Genomic DNA, 18,644 nt, shown 5'->3' on the forward strand with positions numbered 1-18,644 from the left:
CAGCTAGACTGGTGACTGGGAGCGGCCGCCAAGACCTTGAAAGACCTACACTGGCTCCCAGTATGTTTCCGAGCACAATTCAAAGTGTTGGTGCTGACCTTTAAACCCCTAAATGGCCTCGGCCCAGTATACCTGAGGGAGCGTCTCCACCCCCATCATTCTGCCCAGACACTGAGGTCCAGCGCCAAGGGCCTTCTGGCGGTTCCCTCACTTCAAGAAGCCAAGTTACAGGGAACCAGGCAGAGGGCCTTCTCGGTAGTAGCACCCGCCCTGTGTCATGCCCTCCCACCAGATGTCAAAGAGAAAAACAACTACCAGACTTTTAGAAGACATCTGAATGCAGCCCTGTTTGGGGAAGCTTTTAATGTTTAATAGATTGTTGTATTTTAATATTCTGTTGGAAGCTGCCCAGAGTGGCTAGGGAAACCCAGCCAGATGGGCGGGGTATAAATAATAATAAATTATCATCATCATCATCATCATCATCATTGCACTCTTACTTCCTTTTGCACCTCACCTGAGCACAACCTAGCTTTTTTTTATTTTTTTACCAGCAGCTGTTTCTACTGAATGTAGTCTTCCTCTCTTGATTTCAAAGTTCAGTATAAATGTAACCCAGTTTCATTTTCCTCATCCAGGCACCAGGGAAAGACAGTTTAGCATCTTGCTGATATATTCCGATCTTTCTGTCCTGGGTTGTATGAATTCCTGTGGGCATATTAAACATTTTACAGGAGCATAAGACAATAAAAAGAGCCTCCTGGGTCAGGCCAATGGCCCATCTAGTCCAGCATCCTGTTCTCCCAGTGACCAACCAGATGCCTGTGGGAAATCCAAAAGCAGAACCTGAGCACAAGAGCACACACACACCCCTTTCTGTGGTTTCCAACAACCAGTAGTCAGAAGCACAGCTGCCTCCGACTGTGGAGGCAGAGCACAGCCCTCTCCTCCATGAATTTAGCTAATCCTTGTTTAAAGCTATCTAGATTGGTGGTCATCACTGCCTCCTGTGGGAGTGAGTTCCACAGTTTAACTATGCACTCCTTCACTCAGCAGAGTGCCACTTCTACTTACATAAGCCGTTTGCAATGCAACATTTTATTTCCTAAATGCATATTTTATGCAGAAAACGGCCATGTGTGCGCATCTGCTGAAACATAACACTCAAAATGATTTATGTTTTGAATGCTTGTGTTAAACATGAGTTTGTGCCTGACAGCCTGAAATCCCCAAACCTTAACTGAGACGAACAGTTAAAAGTCAACAGGCAACAAAAGAGACCACTGCCTTTCACCTGAAAAGAACAATGCTGAATAATGTAGGAAGCAGATTGAGGCTGCAATCATAATCCCACTTACCTGCGAGTAAACCCCACTGAATTCAGTGGTACTTACTTCTGAGTACAGATTAAGATAGGTAGCTGTGTTGGTCTGATGCAGTCAAAACAAATAAAAATAAATAAATAATGTCCAGTAGCACCAACTAAGTTTGTTCAGAGTATAAGCTTTCGTGTGCATGCATACTTCTTCAGATACTTACTTCTGAGTAGATATGATTAGGATTGGAATTTTAGTGCATATGCGCTGCCTCTGGCAACATACAACTTATACACACACAAAGTAAACAAACAACACTTCAGAGAAAAAGAAAAGCAATGTGGTCCCTTTCTTGACAGCATTATGCATCAATGAATAAAATGTATATAACGTAACTCGCAAAGCAATTTACACCTCCATTTACCTGTAATTAACTGACATGCTAAAGAGATTATTCTGTCAGTGCAAGCATTTCTGCTTGCCCAAGGGAATGATCTCTGCTCTCTTTTTTATTATTATTATTTTGGATTTGATATCCCGCTTTATCACTACCCGAAGGAGTAGTGATAAAGCAGCTAACATTCTCCTTTCCCTTCCTCCCCCACAACACTCTGTGAGGTGAGTGGGGCTGAGAGACTTCAATGAAGTGTGACTAGCCCAAGGTCACCCAGCAGCTGCATGTGGAGGAGCAGGGAATCGAACCCGGTTCCCCAGATTACAAATCTACCGCTCTTAACCACTACACCACACTGGCTCTTCCCCCCTCTTGGCTGTTCTGGGGGTTCTCCCAATTTTCCCTGAGGAGAGGTTGGGGCAACATGGAGAGGGGAGGAGTGGGGGGTCAATCCCATTGTGCTTTGGGCTGTCTTCCGCTAGTGCGGCAGGTTAGTTGAATTCAGCCCTAAGATTGCCGTCAATATATGAAACTTTACTTTCAGTCTTTGGCTTCGGCACCATGGGTAAGTTGTATATGCCCCATTGCATGCATATTTCTTTCTTTAAAAAAATAAACAAACTAAAAAACTTACAGAAAACTAAGGCAGAAAACATTCATAGCAAGAGTCTGTGCCATGATGGAAGTCAAATAGAAGTCAGATAGAAGGAAATTGGCTTGATCGTCCATTTTCAACGGAATCCTTCAACGTTCTTATCTGAATGACCCCTTTGTGTCCAAACATCCTTAGACTGCAGTCCTATACACACTTACCTGGCCTGGATGTAAGTCCCATTACACAGTTAGGAGACACTCCTAGGCACACTTACTTGGGAGCAAGCTTTGCTGAACTCTGGACTGCATTATGAAGCATGACTAATAACTTGTGAGACTGGCAAGGAGCCTATGACATCCTAGGAAGCAAAAGTTCAATAGCAGATTGACACTGGTGTGCCCCTAGGCTCTTCAGAAAAGAAAAGAAATTAGAATCAGGAAAGATCAGCTCATGGAAACATTGATGGATTGGGGTGGCAGAGAGGGGGAGCTGATTTATATGCAGTCGAAACCAAGCTGCCCGGGCTCCTGCCAAGCCATATAGATGTGGTGGCAAGACAAACAGAGAACTTGCAGAGCAGCCTGTGTAAATATAAACACCAGCACACGTGATGTGGTTCACAGAGTTCAAGCAAACACTTGAGAACAACGGGGAAGCAATTGCAAAGTTTAAGGCACCCTGAGGATGGCTTGAAAGGCAAAAGAGAAAGGTTACAAAGGGGGGGGGGGGAATCTCTTCTCATTCCCAGCCATTTTTGTCTTTTTTGAGCACTATTTTATCAAGCCACACATTCCAATTACATAATTAATGGAAGCAGATGATGCGTGCCTATTTCAGAACATTTTTTTTTGTTCTTGTACCTCCTATTTTCATTGCAAAACTGTTGAGACCAAAGTACAAATTTCCTTTTGCCACTTCATTCGTGAACTGTGAACCCCTTATTCATTCCTACCCCAGCAGAAATCTGTCATTTAAACTTTTCCAGAAATAGAAAATGAACTGTGGCTTTTTGGATGTAGAAATGTGAAAAAATGGAAATTGGGAGACTTTCTGCAGTGGAGATGACCATAGCAGGACACTTGAAATTTGCTTTCAGTTTCATAAGCATAAGTCATTTAGTAAGCTAAAATTGAGTACAAAGGCCTGGGCCATGAATCCTTCAGGCTGGTAGACACAAAAGGGCCTTCTCAGTAGCAGCCCCATCATTGTGTAACTCTAGTGGGCCACTGGGAGAACAGAATGCTGGACTAAATAGGTCTCTGGCCTGATCCAGCAGGACTTAGACTCTTCTGTTCTTAACTCCTTCCCATAGAAGGTTCAATTGGCTCCCTTGGTGACTGATTGTAAACAAGCTCCAAAGACCTGACTCTTTACACCCACTTTGAACTGCTTATGATTCTGTTTTCTGCTGCTCAGTCATAGTTTTAACTGTTGCTGCAATCTTACTGCTGATTTCAGAAGGAAATGGTTTCAGATGGTTATTATTGTGAATTTTGTATTTGACTTTTAACCTGTTGTATAATGATTTTATGTTGCAAGCTGCCTTCTGAGACAGTTGCTTTGGCCCTGAAAGGTGGTATAAAAATATTGAAATAAAAATGTATTTATGCTTTTACAGACCTGCTCCTGTACAGTGGGGGTTTTGTGATTCCCTGAACTCCCTTAAATTTTATTTTGTATGTGCCTGTATGGAAAATGCAAAGATCTGTTTAAAAGAGAGAGAAAAGCACTGGCTGGGAATCATGGATCAGTTTTCACCATAAAAACTAATAGATTTTAATGAGTGCCTGTTTCATGCGCATAGCTGTTGTCAAAAGGGCATGTCATCATACAATAACCTTCCAACTCCTTCCCCTGGGGTTCATCAAAGGCGGCTGGGCACTTAATTTATTACAAAGACAGGTGCCACAGACAGCAACAAAAAGGAGAAAATCAAAACCACTATGCCAAGAACAGAAAGGCTGGGGAAAAACAACCGCCCCAGTCCCAAACAAACAAACCAGAATGCGCAATTTGGCTGACTTACGCATCAGCTACTCACATGCTCAGATGACCCATGTGTTGACGACATTCTGGTTGGAGTCTTTTCGGGATTAGCCAAAAGTGTCCCACGAACTCACTGCAAAAAGAAATTGACACTACCTCCTTCTCTCTCTCTCTTCTTCCCTGCCTGTGAAACTTTGACTGCAGCAGCACCCCACATCACCTTTCCTTTGTATGCAAGTGTTTAGATCGCTTCTCTAACGTTCAGCTGAAGCCTCTCCAGAAAGCAATAGCCACCCAATTTTAATTAAATAGTAAGGGTGATTGGGAGGGATGCCTAAAGTTATTTTAATTAATTTATCTCTTTGGGAGCAAAGCACTTGAACGAAGGAATCTCATGATGTCAGTGCAATGATATCCAGTCAGCTATATTTACATTCCACCTCCTCAGGGGTTTTTAGCATTGTTTTCTATTGAACAAACATTACTCTTTCTTTTTCCTCCACACCCTTGTTTCTTTCTGGCTTGGCTGCAAAACAGTCACGTACCTGGGTCACCTAACAGTAGGTCTGAAAAACACATTACCATCTGCAGTGAAGAAGGATTCCCCCCCCCCCCCAATATAATCAGATTAAAACTAGGGTGTTTGGAAAGGAAACAACAAACTGACTTAAGACAGGGAAAGTCAGTAGCTGGACTTCAATTCCCATCAGCCCCAGCCAGTAGGGCCAATGGGTAAGGATAGTGGTTGTTGCAGCCCAGCAGAGTCTGGAGGGCCCCAAAATTTCCCCATCCCTGACCCAAGAAATGCTGGGTCAAGCCAAAGGCTCATTTAGTCCAGCAATCAGTTTTCAACAGTTGTGAGCCAGGTGCCCCTGGAAGCTCTCAAATAGGTCATGAATGTGATGCTTTGCTGTCCCCACATATTCATCGGAATTACCTGATACTCAGAAGCATGCTGCCTTCTGTAGATGGATGATTTCTTTCGGCAGCTCACAGTCATGATACTGAGCTGTCCTTTCTCCACTCCTCTCTTAAGGATACTGAAATCCCCTTTGCACATACTCACTACTGAGTGGAAAGCATGACATAGGGTATCCCATGTGTGCGTGAATTCCACAACCAAGCGAGCAAAGCTGATTACCAGGGCTGGCCCATCACATTCTGTTTCCCTCTCCCACCCAAACAAGATGTGCTGTGCATTGCGATTCAACCAGGGTCGCTTAAGATGGCATGTGGGTAGAATGCTGGAGTACAGCACTCTGGCCCCAGCATCCATTGAAATATTTCAAGGAACTCGGGGGTAAATCTTCATATCTGACACAGCCTCTCTGGTGCCCCTGTAGCACTGCTGTCTCCAAGCAGCCTCCTGGCTTTGTTGTGTTGTTGGGCCTGATAACGCTACTGCCCAAAGGTCAGTAATTAAATAGAGAAAACCTGGCACTCATACCTCCACTGTGTAGACTAACATCACAAGGAAGCAGTTCACACACAACAATGGATGCAGGCAAACGGGACCAGGGTTCATGGGAACACACCTTGGGACAATGAATTCTTTAATTTAATTAAGCATTGCTTGAAGAATGCTAGCTTATGTTCTGGATCAGTCGCCGACTTCAGGGAACCTTCAGCATGGGGCTACCAATGGGCTCCCTTCCCACAGCTATGATTGCACAATGTTTTTTGTTACTTCTGCAGACCCAATAGCAAAAGCACTCAGTGCCCTCTTTGCCAGCCCCCTGGATGTCATTTTTGCCATAAAGGAGCACAAGTGCCCTTTTTGAAAAGAATCCAAGCATGGCTCCCATCTGCAGTGCCCACCCATCTTCTTAATGTGCCCCAAATACAGTGACACAGCTTATAGATCTGTGTAGTCCATAGATTTCATATCTCTATAGGCTGGGTTTCCTATGAAATTATATATAGATAGGAATGTCCACCACTAAAATGGCAAGCCGTGCGTCCAATGGCGAGTGGCAGCATGGCTGAGTCAAACAAGTTATGAACCTTCCTGAGTCCCTGGGGCCTTCAACTTGTGCCCAAGCTTGCTGAACTCTGGCAGCAGACCCACTTGCATTGGTGTTGAACCCAGTGGTGGAGCTTCATGCTCTGGCACTGGGGGGCGGAGAGCAGGTGGGGCGGGGCTGGCTTGCATCCTAGGGGCATGGCACGCATCCTGGGGGCATGGTGCCCAGTGCAGGCAGGGGGCAGCCACGATGCCACCCCACCAGGATCGCACTGCCGGGGGCAGTGTGCTCCCCCCACACTCCTCTTTCTCTGCCAATGGTTCAACCTACCACCAATCACCTTTATTGAATGATGCTATTACAGTATTCCAAGACAGGAATTCTCTCTCCTGTCTCCATACTGTTGGTACTCCCATGATTTTTTTTGTGTGTCTGATCTTAGACAACATTTCTCCACCTAAGCTAAAAGAAATCCCAAATGCTTTTGCCTTTATTAATAGAGAAAATAGCTCAGCCTCCTGGTCATCTGAGCTGACATTGCTGGAAGATTATTATTTTTTTTTGAAAAAATGTGGTACACCCCATTTCTCATATGATTCTGTCAAAAAGCCAGCATTCCCCCTAATCATCATAATAGGCTTCCACGAACTGACTCAGTCTTAATGATCCATGTAAAAATCCATAAGTCTGTAGAAACAATAAGGTACAGGGAGAGGTTTTTATTTGGGTCCTGTTGTGGATGGCTGGAAAGGTATCCATGGGTAGTGCCAATTGGATGTGTGCATATATATATTATATACTTTAACACCCTGAACCTTGGCAACATTTACTTGGAAGTAAATGTCGTTGATTTCATTGGAGCTTACTTCCAAGTAAGTGTGTGCACAGCCTAAGTCAGAGAGATTGATTGTATTATTTTAAAACTTTCTGCGTCAATATCGTCTGTCACTGACCAAATACCTCATCTCATCCCCTCAGAGACTCTATAACCTAATCTGGCTGAGTCAGAGTACAGAGTTCCTGAAAGAGGTCCTATAAAAACTGAGCAATGGAAGTAAGCAAGAGAAAGACTACCCCTCCCTCACAAGCCTCATTCTATCCTAAGTTGTTCCATGCAGGGAAGAGAGAAGGATCAAACTAATGGATCTGTTTTGTGGTCTCGAACTTCTAGGAAAAAAGCAATTCAGAAACAACAATTCCTTTTATTTGTGAGTGCAGTTGGAGTAGCAGGATCTGTCACCCCTCAGATGGCAGATTTGTGGGTACCTTTAAAGGGAAAGAATTGTCAATATTCCCCTCACCACTTTAGCTTTCTGTCCCAATCATCAAGTCTTGGGATATTTCTGAGTTGTAGAAAAGCCACTGCCGTCTTTACAAAGAGGTTAACAGCTGATGTAGTAGGTTCATTGTGGGAAGACCGTCAAAGTCTCACTTCCATGAAGCTCACTCTACTGCCGGGGGGATCTAATTCGCTTCACAGGGCCGTCTGGAGATCACAAATGGGATGGACAAAACAACAACACATGTAAAACAATCTGCACATTGAAATATCGGTGCTTTTTCCGGGGGTACTCAGGGGTACTCAGTACTGGCACGTTCCTCCTTTTTTAGAAGGAAAGCTCTGGTTAAAAGTGTGGCACCTACTGTAACAACTTCATGTATCACCATCTTTCTTTTCTAGAAGTAAAGCACTGGAAATACTATACAGTGGTACCTCGGGTTAAGAACTTAATTCGTTCCAGAGGTCCGTTCTTAACCTGAAACTGTTCTTAACCTGAGGTACCACTTTAGCTAATGGGGCCTCCTGCTGCTGCCGCACCACCAGAGCATGATTTCTGTTCTCATCCTGAAGTAAAGTTCTTAACCTGAGGTACTACTGTTAGTTTCTGTTTGCCACTGAGCAGCTGCTTAGAGTCACAAGGCTCTGTTTATATTCCAAAGACAGTCCAGACTGTTGGAAGTCTCACAGAAGATGGGAGACGGGATTGACGTTACTGGTTTCTCTGTTCCTTTGTTCCTTTGTTTCAGTTGCTCTCTGCTCTCATAGAGAAAGGATGTATTTTTCTTTGGTGTCTGCGTAGAAGATAATAAAACTCTTTAGCCATGTAGCTCATACTATCTCATCCTTCCGCATGCTGTTGGAAACTGTACTGAATGGGGGAACGTGCCTGGAAGCCTCACCAAAGGCTCAGGTCGTTAATTATTTGTCAGGAGGGTGATTCTCAGAGGAAGATGAGCTTTATCAGCTTGGCCGAGCGGAGATCCCAAAAACTACTTCCAGGTTAGCGGAGTCTGTAACCTGAAGCATCTGTAACCTGAAGTGTTTGTAACCCGAGGTACCACTGTATAACCACCATCAGCCCACAAACAGACATATTGTCCCTCTCTTTATCACACTTCAAGGCTCTAACGAGATACCTATCATTCCCATTTTATCATATCGTATCTTAAGGATGACCCAAGAACTCAGGAGTGACTTCTGACATTACCTCAAGGTTCAAATGAGTAGGCAGGAACTCAAGCAAGGGGGATGTGTAGATATGAGTGCAGCCTGTGCACTGAGATGCAGGCAGTGGCACCTCTTCAAGATATTCAAGAATGATTAGAAATGGGGTTAAATAACTCATAGAGAAAATGCAGGCCATACACACCAGTCTGTCAAATAGTTTAGGTACCATTAAAACTTGGTGAGATAGTTATAAAATGTTGTCATAATCTACAAATTGCCCACTTTGCTTAATTCATTATACTAACTGAATCTGGCATTCTCAGGCACAGATTTTCAGTTATCATGATGGAGAATGTGAACCGGATTGTATCTGGTACTATGTATACTGAATTTGATTGCGATCAGAACAGCCTTCCTCTCCCCACCCCCCGTCCTCATTATAGAATGCACTTTGAAGGGTTTATCTCCTTTATCTCTGGTAATGATGAAGTGGAAGTGAGTTTATTGATACAGATAAATCAGTGTGAGATCAGCTTTGGCCCCTTGCATTTGTCAAATCAGAAAGATGCTCATGCAGTAAAAGACATCATTCCATCCAAGAGCGTTTTGAAATCCATGAGTGGAAAGCACAGTGTACAAGACCACTCATTAAATAGCCACAAACTGTTCTATTCTCTAAACTGAAACAGACTAGAAAATATAATGAGAGGCAAACAGCAGTTAAAAGATGTCCCCATCCTCCCTCACTCTCTCCTCTCCTCTACATCTACAGACTCCAGCTTATGACCCACACAAATAGTATATTTATATATTCCATTCCTCTGCTTCCAAGTTCTGCATCCCTGCATATCCACCATAGATTGCAAGAGAGTGCCACTTTGTTACCACTTCAGGTCTACAGATCAAACTGGTCTTGCCAAATCAAGGTACACAGGTTTAATATGGCCACTGAGCACTTAAATACTTGCCAGGAGATGCTCCATTTATTGTCTATTGATGTTTTTCAATACAGTGCTGAAAAGAGTGGCTAGGTAGGCAAGATACGACAAGGTGAGGAGGAGTGAAAGAGTTAAAAGCTTCCAGCTCTCCTGCACACAGCCCAATGTTATTGCACCTTCTGCCAGTCTAACACTCTACATGTGTTCTTTACAGGGCAGGTATGCCAAACATGATAGTGATCAACTGATGTACTGCACCAGAGTTACAAACAAACTGGGAACAATATTTCTTAATACTTCCCTCTCACTCCCCCTCTCCTTTCCCCATGTGAGCCTTTGGTAGAGGCCACGCTATGTTATATTAGACTAGATTAAGGAAGCAGACAGCTAAATGCTTTAAGTCTGAGAAGCCTGGGCCGTGATTTTTACTGGTGGAATGCACTGTGGATATTCTCTCCTGGCTTCTTAAAAAATGGAAGAATGAAAATAGCTTAGATCTTTGAAAGGGCTTTATTTTCAACATGTCACCGTGCCACAGACATTTTCTGGCAAAGCCTCATGCTGAGTCACTAAGGGGGAGTCTATGGAACTCAGGCTCTTGGATAATGACGTTGTCCCGAGTGAATCTCCACCCCTCCCCGTCTCTCCCACTTCTTCATTCATCGCTATCATCTCCTCCACGGGTGCCGCTAAGTACCCTCTGTCTTGGAGCGCTTTGCTCTCCTACCTTTAAGGCTCACCAGGTTCTGGGAAATGGAGGGTCTGGAATGCTTTCTGTTGACAAAGTGTCAGCCAGCTGCTCTGGGTCTCCCATTATTTCCCAACTTTTCCACTTATCTGCCTGTGTACTGTGACCTCCCACAAATCCCTGTTGTAAATCTATACTGTCTTCCTCTTCCTCCTCCCTGGAAGGGTCAGGATGGGGAGGCGGTCTCCACCACCACTCCTCCTCCCCTGCCCAGTCCCTGAAATCAGGATTCCAGAACTTACAGCTGTCAAGTTCTAAGGGAAGGCAGGCAATGATCCACAGCTCAGGTGTGGCTCGCTAGCTCAGGGAGAAGGCGTGTGATTCGTCAGCTGGAGTAGGGTCGGGACAGGTGAGGGTCACATGCCTCATCAAGCCCAGAAGGTATAACAGGAAAACCGTCCTGGCCAGGCCTGTGTGTTTTGAGATGCCCAAATGCCTTTTGCGCCTCTGCAGTCCACTGGAATGGCTTCTTGCCCTTCCAAGAATCTGTGAGGGGCATAATGAGTCTTGAATAGGCCAACACAAACTTGTGGTAATAGTTGGCGAACCCTTTGAACCTCTGCAGATCTTTCTTCATCTTGGGTGCCTGCCATGAAACTACGCTCTGCACCTTAGCAGGATCCATCTGAACCCCGCCCCCCAGGCATGAGGCAGCAACCCAGGAAATCTACCATTGAGATGCAGAACCAACATTTTTTCAACTTGGCATACAGCTGGTCTTGGTCTGGTTTCTTGTGTCGTATGGCCGGCGGGACGGTTCTGAGCATGATGCTTGCCTGTATTGGTTTGCGTTGTTGCGCCGCTTCTGTTGTATCTTTTTCTTTTTTTTTTTTTTATTTTTTAATAAATTTTTATTGAGTTTTCAAATTTTATAACAACAAACAAAACAAAACAAAAACAAAAATATTCTTTCATAACCCTCTTTCCAGACTTCCCCCCACCCCCCCCCCATGCATCCCATTTCTCCTGCATAATTCAGCAAGTTCTTATTTCACTCCTTCTACCTGTTCTTGTTATACTTAAACTTAATTTCCTTAGCTAGGCCCAATTTAATTACCTAGTTCTCTTATATACATTAAATCCATTTTCTAAGATCGATCCAGGTTCTTATACCATAAATCCACTTTTTCATATTAGAATCTAAATTAAAGTAATAAAACCCAAAAATCATAGGATGAAGTAAGATTCCCCCCCCCTTCCTCCCTGCCCTGGTATCTGTCCCTTCCCAGATCACTGTCCTCTTGTAGAACTCCTAGCCCGGATTTCTCACATCAGAGGCTTTTAAGTCCCTTTGAATCTCTCTCCGCCTGTTCTGTTGGTAGTCCTTCTTGTGGGTCTCCACGTCTCGAGGGATGTTGAACACAGTCTCTTCACCTTCTCTCCAATCACATTCCAATCGGATTTGCTGCCAGGGTTCTAGCAAAAGTTCCCCCAAATCACAGTCAGCAAGGCCAGAAAAAAGGAGAAAGTCCCAGCTATGTTTCTTTATTCCTTTAACTTTACCTCCATAGTGTCCGTAGGCTTTCTCCTTTGCTTTTCTTCTCTTGTAACTTGTAATCCAAAAGAGTTCTCTGTTCCCTGGCTGCACAAGTTCATATTCCTGCGCTTTTTCCCCTCCAGACTCCTTTTCCACCAGCTCCAAAGGTGTTTTTCCTGGTTCAGTTGTAAAATCTTTCAAAGTCGAGTCCTCACTCCCATCAGCAGAGTTGTTTATTTTAGAGATCAAGGTCATCAGCTGCTTTTCCATAACCATCTCTTGCTTTTGTAGAGTTCCCACGAGAAAAAGAGTTCTTTCTATTTCTGCTAGTAGTTTTCCTTCTGCAACCATTGTAATTTCACTGGTTCCCCCTAGGGGGATTTCCATTTTTCAAAATTCAAAGTTTTTCAAAGTTCCTCACCAACAGTCCTGTACTTTATTGTTACTTGTTGTTACTTTATTTCCAGTCCCTTCTAGTTAAATGTAACACCTCTGTGTCAGAGAGATATAAGGATATTCTTATCTTGATCTAGCCGTTTGACAGCTCAGTTGACAGCTGTCAAACTCCCGTTCTTTCGCGCTAAGTTAACACGGAACACTCCAGGGTCCCGGAGGGGGGGGGGTCCGTAAAAACTTTTCAGAAAACACCTCTTCTCTCCAGCACAACTTTAAGGTAAAAAAGTAAAAACTTATTCTCACAAATTTATGGAATCTCTTGTCAGTCCAAAAAGGCACAAAAAGATTTTTTAATCCGATCTTAGGTTTTCGTTCCTTGCTTCCAATTGTCTGCATGAAAAGGGGGGGTGCGGACTTCCCTTTAGCACTACCCCCCCGTTCGTTCCAGATTAGGGATATTAATTTCTTCTAAAGTCCGAATTTCATTCTACTTACGGGGTATTTGGTTCCAGTCCAATTGTCGGGAAAAAAGTTGACGCTCTCCGGCAATGGCTTTGCGGCTTCGCTCCGCTGAGGTAGCGGTCTACTCTCAGCACCACGCCACTCCTCGTACCTTCTCCGCAGCCTTTAAAAAGGCTCTTCGACTGTCAAGGAGGGCGCTTAAGGTGCCCACCGAGTCACCAAGTCCACAGACATCCGCGTCTGTGGTTTCTGAGGGTCCCCGCGTCGCCGGCACGGTAAGACCCGTCCTCAGCAGAGCCGATTCCCTCCGGAGCTCGGAGGGAATCCGCCATTAGCCGATCGCGCCAACCCGGAAGTCTGTGTTGTATCTTTTTCTTCTGTACCATTGTCCAGTTGTTTGCTGTTGTTTCCTCGTGGTTGGGGCTGTCACTTGGTGGGTTTGTCGGTTTCCATTCCGGCGGGAGGTCGAGTTCAAGGTTCTTTAGTAGTTGCAGGGCCTCGGGTATGTTGGTAGCCATGTGTTGTGTTGTGTTCGTTGTTACAATGAGGCGGAAGGGGAAGCCCCATCGGTATTTGATCCCTGCTTGTTGGAGACGCTGGGTGCATGGGCGCAGGCTTTTCCTCTGGTTTAGGGTATCCTGCGATAGGTCCTGTAAGGCCAGAATGGGGGTTTCTCCATATCGAAGGTTGCTTGAGTTTCTGAGTTGGTGCCATATTTCTTCCTTCTTTCGGTAGCGTGTGAAACATACAATGATGTCTCTCGGGGGGGCGCTGGGTTTTGGCATAGGTTTTAGGGCTCTGTGAGCCCTCTCCAAGTCCTCTGCCTCAAGTTTCAGGCTTGGGATTGTGTTTTTCAGCCAGCGTATAATTAGGTCCGCTGGGCTTTTCTCCTCTGTTTTTTCAGGAAAGTTGCGGAAGCGGATGTTACAACGTCTATTGCGGTCTTCAAGGTCGGCTTGCTTAATTTTCATCTCGTTGTGTTCTGCTTCCATTTGGTTTACCAGTTCGTCCAGTTTCTTGTTCACACGTGCGTTCTCCTCCCGGTATTGTTCTATTATTCTTTCTTGCATTTGGTTCTTGTTCTCTAGAGCTTCCACTTTGGAGGTTAGATTGTTGATTAGTACCTGCATGGGAGCCATTGTGGCCTTCAGTGCTTCTTCTAATCGTGCTTCCATTTCCCTCAGATCTCGTTTCGTTATTGGGTGGTCATCATCTTGAAGGGGAGTTACCATCTTAGCATTGTTTGCCATCTCCCTGGTTGGTGTCATCTCGGTCTCCCTGATGGTTTTGGTTTGAGGTTGGCTTGGCGTCCTCTTGGGGTTGGGCGTGTGGTGGTTAGGAGTTGTGGCAGTGGTGATTCCTGGGTATTGTTGGGTTGCTGAGCTGATCAGGCTTTGTTGGCTGGTGGCTTTTACAGAGCGTTTGGATTAGGTGGTCATTTGTGTCACTTCTAGCCTGTGTTTTAAGAACTTCTCTAGGGCTTCTGTAGATGCCTCAGCGGTGCCGCCGAGGCGGGGGGGGACAGGTAAGCAGAGATGGGTAGACTAATGGACAGACAGTTCATATAAAGGGAAGGGGGTTAGCAGGTAGAGATGCAAGAGATTAGAGGGTATATGTTTAATTTTCCTCCATTTTTAATTACTTTCCCACAAGCAAAAAATAACAACAATAACCAGGGGGAAATATTATTCTTAAGAAAAACAAATCAAACAAAACCATGCAGTTATTTTTTGTTCTCCAAATGGGTATATGGAGGAAATTTTTGTTTTAAAAGAGAGTGGTGGTCGTAGCTGGGGGCGAAAGATTCCCCCCTCAGGAGCAGGCGAACAAGAGCTTTAAAAAGAGAAAGAAAAGAAGAATAATTGTATGGCTCTGCTCTGTCTTTTAAAAAATAATAATAATATGTCCCCCCAACCACCGCCACCACTCTCCGTCTGCAGAAAAGCAACCAAAAATGTACGGGTAAAAGATAAAAATGAGAATTAAAGGTAAAAAAAAGAAGAAGGGGGGGTGTCTTTAAATAGAGCTTTTTATTTATTTATTTATTTTTTAATGAGTAAAGTATAGGTAAAAGAGGGTAGGTAAAAGAGAGTGGAAAGTCTGGGGCGGAGTGGCAGTCCCAGGAAATGGCCTGTGATGGTTCAGGGCTGTTTTCTGGGTACTGCCATTTTAAATCTTAAGAGGGGGGTTTGAGGTGGAAATAAAATGAGGTTTAAATTGAGGATGTGTGTGTGGAAAAGTGTGTCTTTAAATAGTGAGTAGAAAAGATAGAAATAAAAGTAAAGATTCAAATAAAGGGTGGCTGCAGCAGCAGTGGCCCCTCTTTTAAAAAGAAAAGTGGTAAAAGTAGGTATATGGGGGGGGGAGGGATAAGAAAGATGTATATATATATTTTCTTTAAAGGGAGGGAGGGAGGGGGAGGAAGGGGTTAAAAAAGGGGGTGTTAAAAAAAAGGGGGGGGAAGGTTGTTTTTTCTTTTCTGTGGTCTCCTTTGTTATGCAGCTTCTCTGTGTTCTCCTTGCCGCTGGAGCTCCCGGTAGGGCTCAGCCACGTGCGTTTTTTGTTTTTTTTCCCTTCCTCCCCGAAGCCTATTTTGCCTTCACCGTGCTCACCTACCTCTCCTCTGCTTTCCCGTCGGCAGAGATGGGGGCAGCAACGGTAAATTTGGGGCTCCTTTTTCTTTCTTTCTTCTTCTTCCTCTCTCCCTTTCTTTCTCCCTCTTTGCGTTAGTTCCACTGTCCTCCGGGTTTTGGAGCTCCTCTCGGCTGTTGGGGGGGGGGTCGGGTGCCTTTCCGGCTCAATCAAGGTTGTGGGGGGGTGTTTTGGCTCCTTTGATAGATGCCCGGGCACCCCCAATTCCTCTCCGTTGGCAGTGCTGGCAGCAGCAGTTCTGGGGGGTCCGGGAATCGGTCGCCAGAGCCTTTTACTCTGGCTGGCTTCAGGAGCTCTTTTCTTCTGCTGCTGCCGCCATGCTGCCTCGCCGGAAGTCCAACTTGGCATACAGCTGGTGTTCTCACAACCTCTTCAGCACCATTTTCATGTGACATACATGCTGTTCTTGGTTCTCTGAATACATCAAGACGTCATCAAGACGTCAAGACATCAAGACGTCTGAATACATCAAGACGTCATCAAGAACGCCCTCCCATCAGATGTCAAAGCGATAAATAACTACCTGACATTCAGAAGACATCTTAAGGCACCCCTGTTCAGGGAAGTTTTTAATGTGTGATATTTTAGTGTATTTTTGGTTTCTATGGAAGCCGCCCAGAGTGGCTGGGGAAACCCAGCCAGATGGGTGGGGTACAAATAATAAATTATTATTATTATTATTATTATTATTATTATTATTATTATTGAGGAAAACCACCATGAAACCGTCTACCAGGCCTCTGAGTATGTAGTTGATGAAGGCTTGGAACTCAAAGCTGCCATAACTCCCTCTCTGATGTGGATTAAGTTCTATGTCCCTCTCAAATCCAACTTTGTGAAGACCTTCACTGACCTCACACTTTCCAATGAATCTCCAGTCAGCAGTAGAGGATGGTACCTTTGATGATCATGTATTAACATTGAACAACATTAGTACTATTCAAATGGTTTCTGGGGTTCCAGAATTAACAAACAACACAGTAAGTCATCAAATGAGAGCCATTGCCATATTGCTTTATTTCACCACTTCTAATGGATTTAGGTAGCCAGTAGCCTCACTTACTCTGGGTTAAATGTTCTCCACAATGTTTCCTGCCTTATACACAGTTGAATAAAAATGGTCCTTCTAACTCAGCATTGTCTACCCTGACTGGCAGTGTCTTCAAAAGACTTTCCTTGACCTACTTGGAGGCCTTTTGCTGCACCACTAAGCTATGGCCCTTCCTAAGGCAATCATCATAGCATCCTATCAATGTAAGCCTGCTGGTCCTCCAAGTGCTGTTGGGAACTCCAGCTCCCAACATTAGCATTTCTCCTTTTTTAATAACCTGTGTGGGCTAAACTGTAACAGATTCATAAACTCCAGCTCCCAACACCCACTGTCAGCATGACCTATGGTTAGGGCTGGGGGTGATGTAGTGTGACAACATCTAGAGGGTCACAGCTTCCCTACACCTGACTTAGGATGTGTAAAACTCTCAAATGCACACAAGACAAAGGCATGTGGCGGGAGCTCAAAATATGACACGATGGGATTTCTGGACAGAACGTCCCATCCCTTGTGCTGAAATCAGGAACCACCACATGAGATCTGCTATCATGAAGTCTGTACTGGAACCAGTTTTGAAGCTGCTGTCAAGTATTCCTTTGTGTGTGCTTGATCATGGCTCCCCTAACGGTCAGTTGACTGGCAGAGAGCAGCATTTCATTTTCTCTGAAACCAGCTTCCTTGCACTGGTAGATATTAGAAAAGATGTAGGAGGGAGGGAGAGAAGAAGGGAGGGCATGGAGAATGACATCTTGTCCATTTTTAGTTGTGCCAACATTCCGTTGTGTTTGAATGCCTGACAAGCTGGCGACAGAGGGAGATTTTTATCAGGTAAGTTATTACAGAGAACTGTCAGGTGAGTATGTGTGTGGTTGCTTTTCGGGTAGTTTGTTTTTCTCAAAACATAGTGAAAGCTTCCAAATCATTGCTACCAAAATGGAAGGAGGTGGAAAGGCTGCTTGTTCAAAGGGCTTTTGTTGTGCTATATATGCCATTATTTAAAATTTATTGCAAATGTGATGTGCTTTAGAAAGTTAGGTACATCAGCATTTCTCCTTTTTTAATAACCTGTGTGGGGCAACAGATTCATAAGCTATATGAGATGGACGACATTATGTGCCACTTAACAGGCTTTGAACACTCTCATCCAAATTCCCTGGGGGCCTTCCAAATTTCCCAAGGTTTGAGTAATTGGATGGTTAAATAAGCAATAAATAATCCTTTATTTACTTGGCTATATATTAACTTTGGGCTACAATGAGAAGAGAATAGGAAGAGCAGTGAGAATTTGAACTTTCAGCGCCTGTGTATAATGGAGCACAGGTCCAAACCACCCAGCCAGCCTGAGATAAGGCCTCACAAGCCTGGGCAGGAGAAAAACTCAGGTAGCTTCCCTTTCACATTGCAACATGGTGGACTACCTACTCTCAGCCATGAGGCAGCTACTGGGTTTTTCCCTTGCAGGAAGAGAGGGGAGGGTCTACCAGCAGCCAATAGGTAGCTGGAATTCCAAGGACAACGTTTGGGCTTCCTTCCCATATAGTTGTATTGCTTGTTGAACTCTAACTATAATATCATCGTCATTTCATTTTATTATTTAAATTGAATTACTATGACTTTTTATTATTGCTTTGTGGATAGAAGGAAATTGCTTTGGAGGTCAGCTAGTGATGGAAAGTGGTATTCAACAGTTTTAAAGAAATAAATATGAGGGAGGATGAGGAACTTGTTTGACTACATTCTAAGGGGAGACCAGGTAGCCTGAGTCATCTGATGAGTTATGACTCACTCTGCAGATTCCGCTCCCCCTATGAGAATGCCGGTTCAAGTCTGAGTTTAAACGTAATTGGGAGAACTGAAACAAAGAAACAAATTTATGCAATCATATTCCCCGCCCCCCATTCCTAGCCTGAGAGGGCTCCACCCTGGATATCATAGTGTTAGAGCCATCACAGTACCCCAAACATTCCATGTAGGTGCTACAATACAAGGAGAAGGAAAGATGGCTCTTTTAGAATTGGAAAGGAGATTATTAGCTTCACCAATACCATTATTTATAAGAAGCCACATTCTTGATGAATGCACTAAACTCATCTGGAAAACCAGATGAGAGGGTAACGGAAATATTCGTGGAGAGACCATTTGTATGTGACCTCAATATTACATGAAATTGCAGTGGTACCTTGGGTTAAGAACTTAATTCGTTCCGGAGGTCTGTC

At 44.3% G+C, this 18,644-nt stretch overlaps 1 long non-coding RNA gene across 1 annotated transcript in view; it reads right to left on the reverse strand.

Annotated features, from left to right (window-relative positions):
• Window positions 1-4,799, reverse strand: part of LOC144328903 (uncharacterized) — a 35,956-nt gene extending 31,157 nt beyond the window's left edge. Inside the window, exon 1 of the long non-coding RNA XR_013394283.1 lies at window positions 4,347-4,799. This is a non-coding gene — a long non-coding RNA (uncharacterized LOC144328903). The remainder of the gene's footprint in view (window positions 1-4,346) is intronic.
• Between the last annotated feature and the right edge of the window lie 13,845 nt (window positions 4,800-18,644).

Source organism: Podarcis muralis, chromosome 1 (assembly GCF_964188315.1).
Source record: "Podarcis muralis chromosome 1, rPodMur119.hap1.1, whole genome shotgun sequence".
Classification (NCBI taxonomy): Eukaryota; Metazoa; Chordata; class Lepidosauria; order Squamata; family Lacertidae; genus Podarcis; species Podarcis muralis.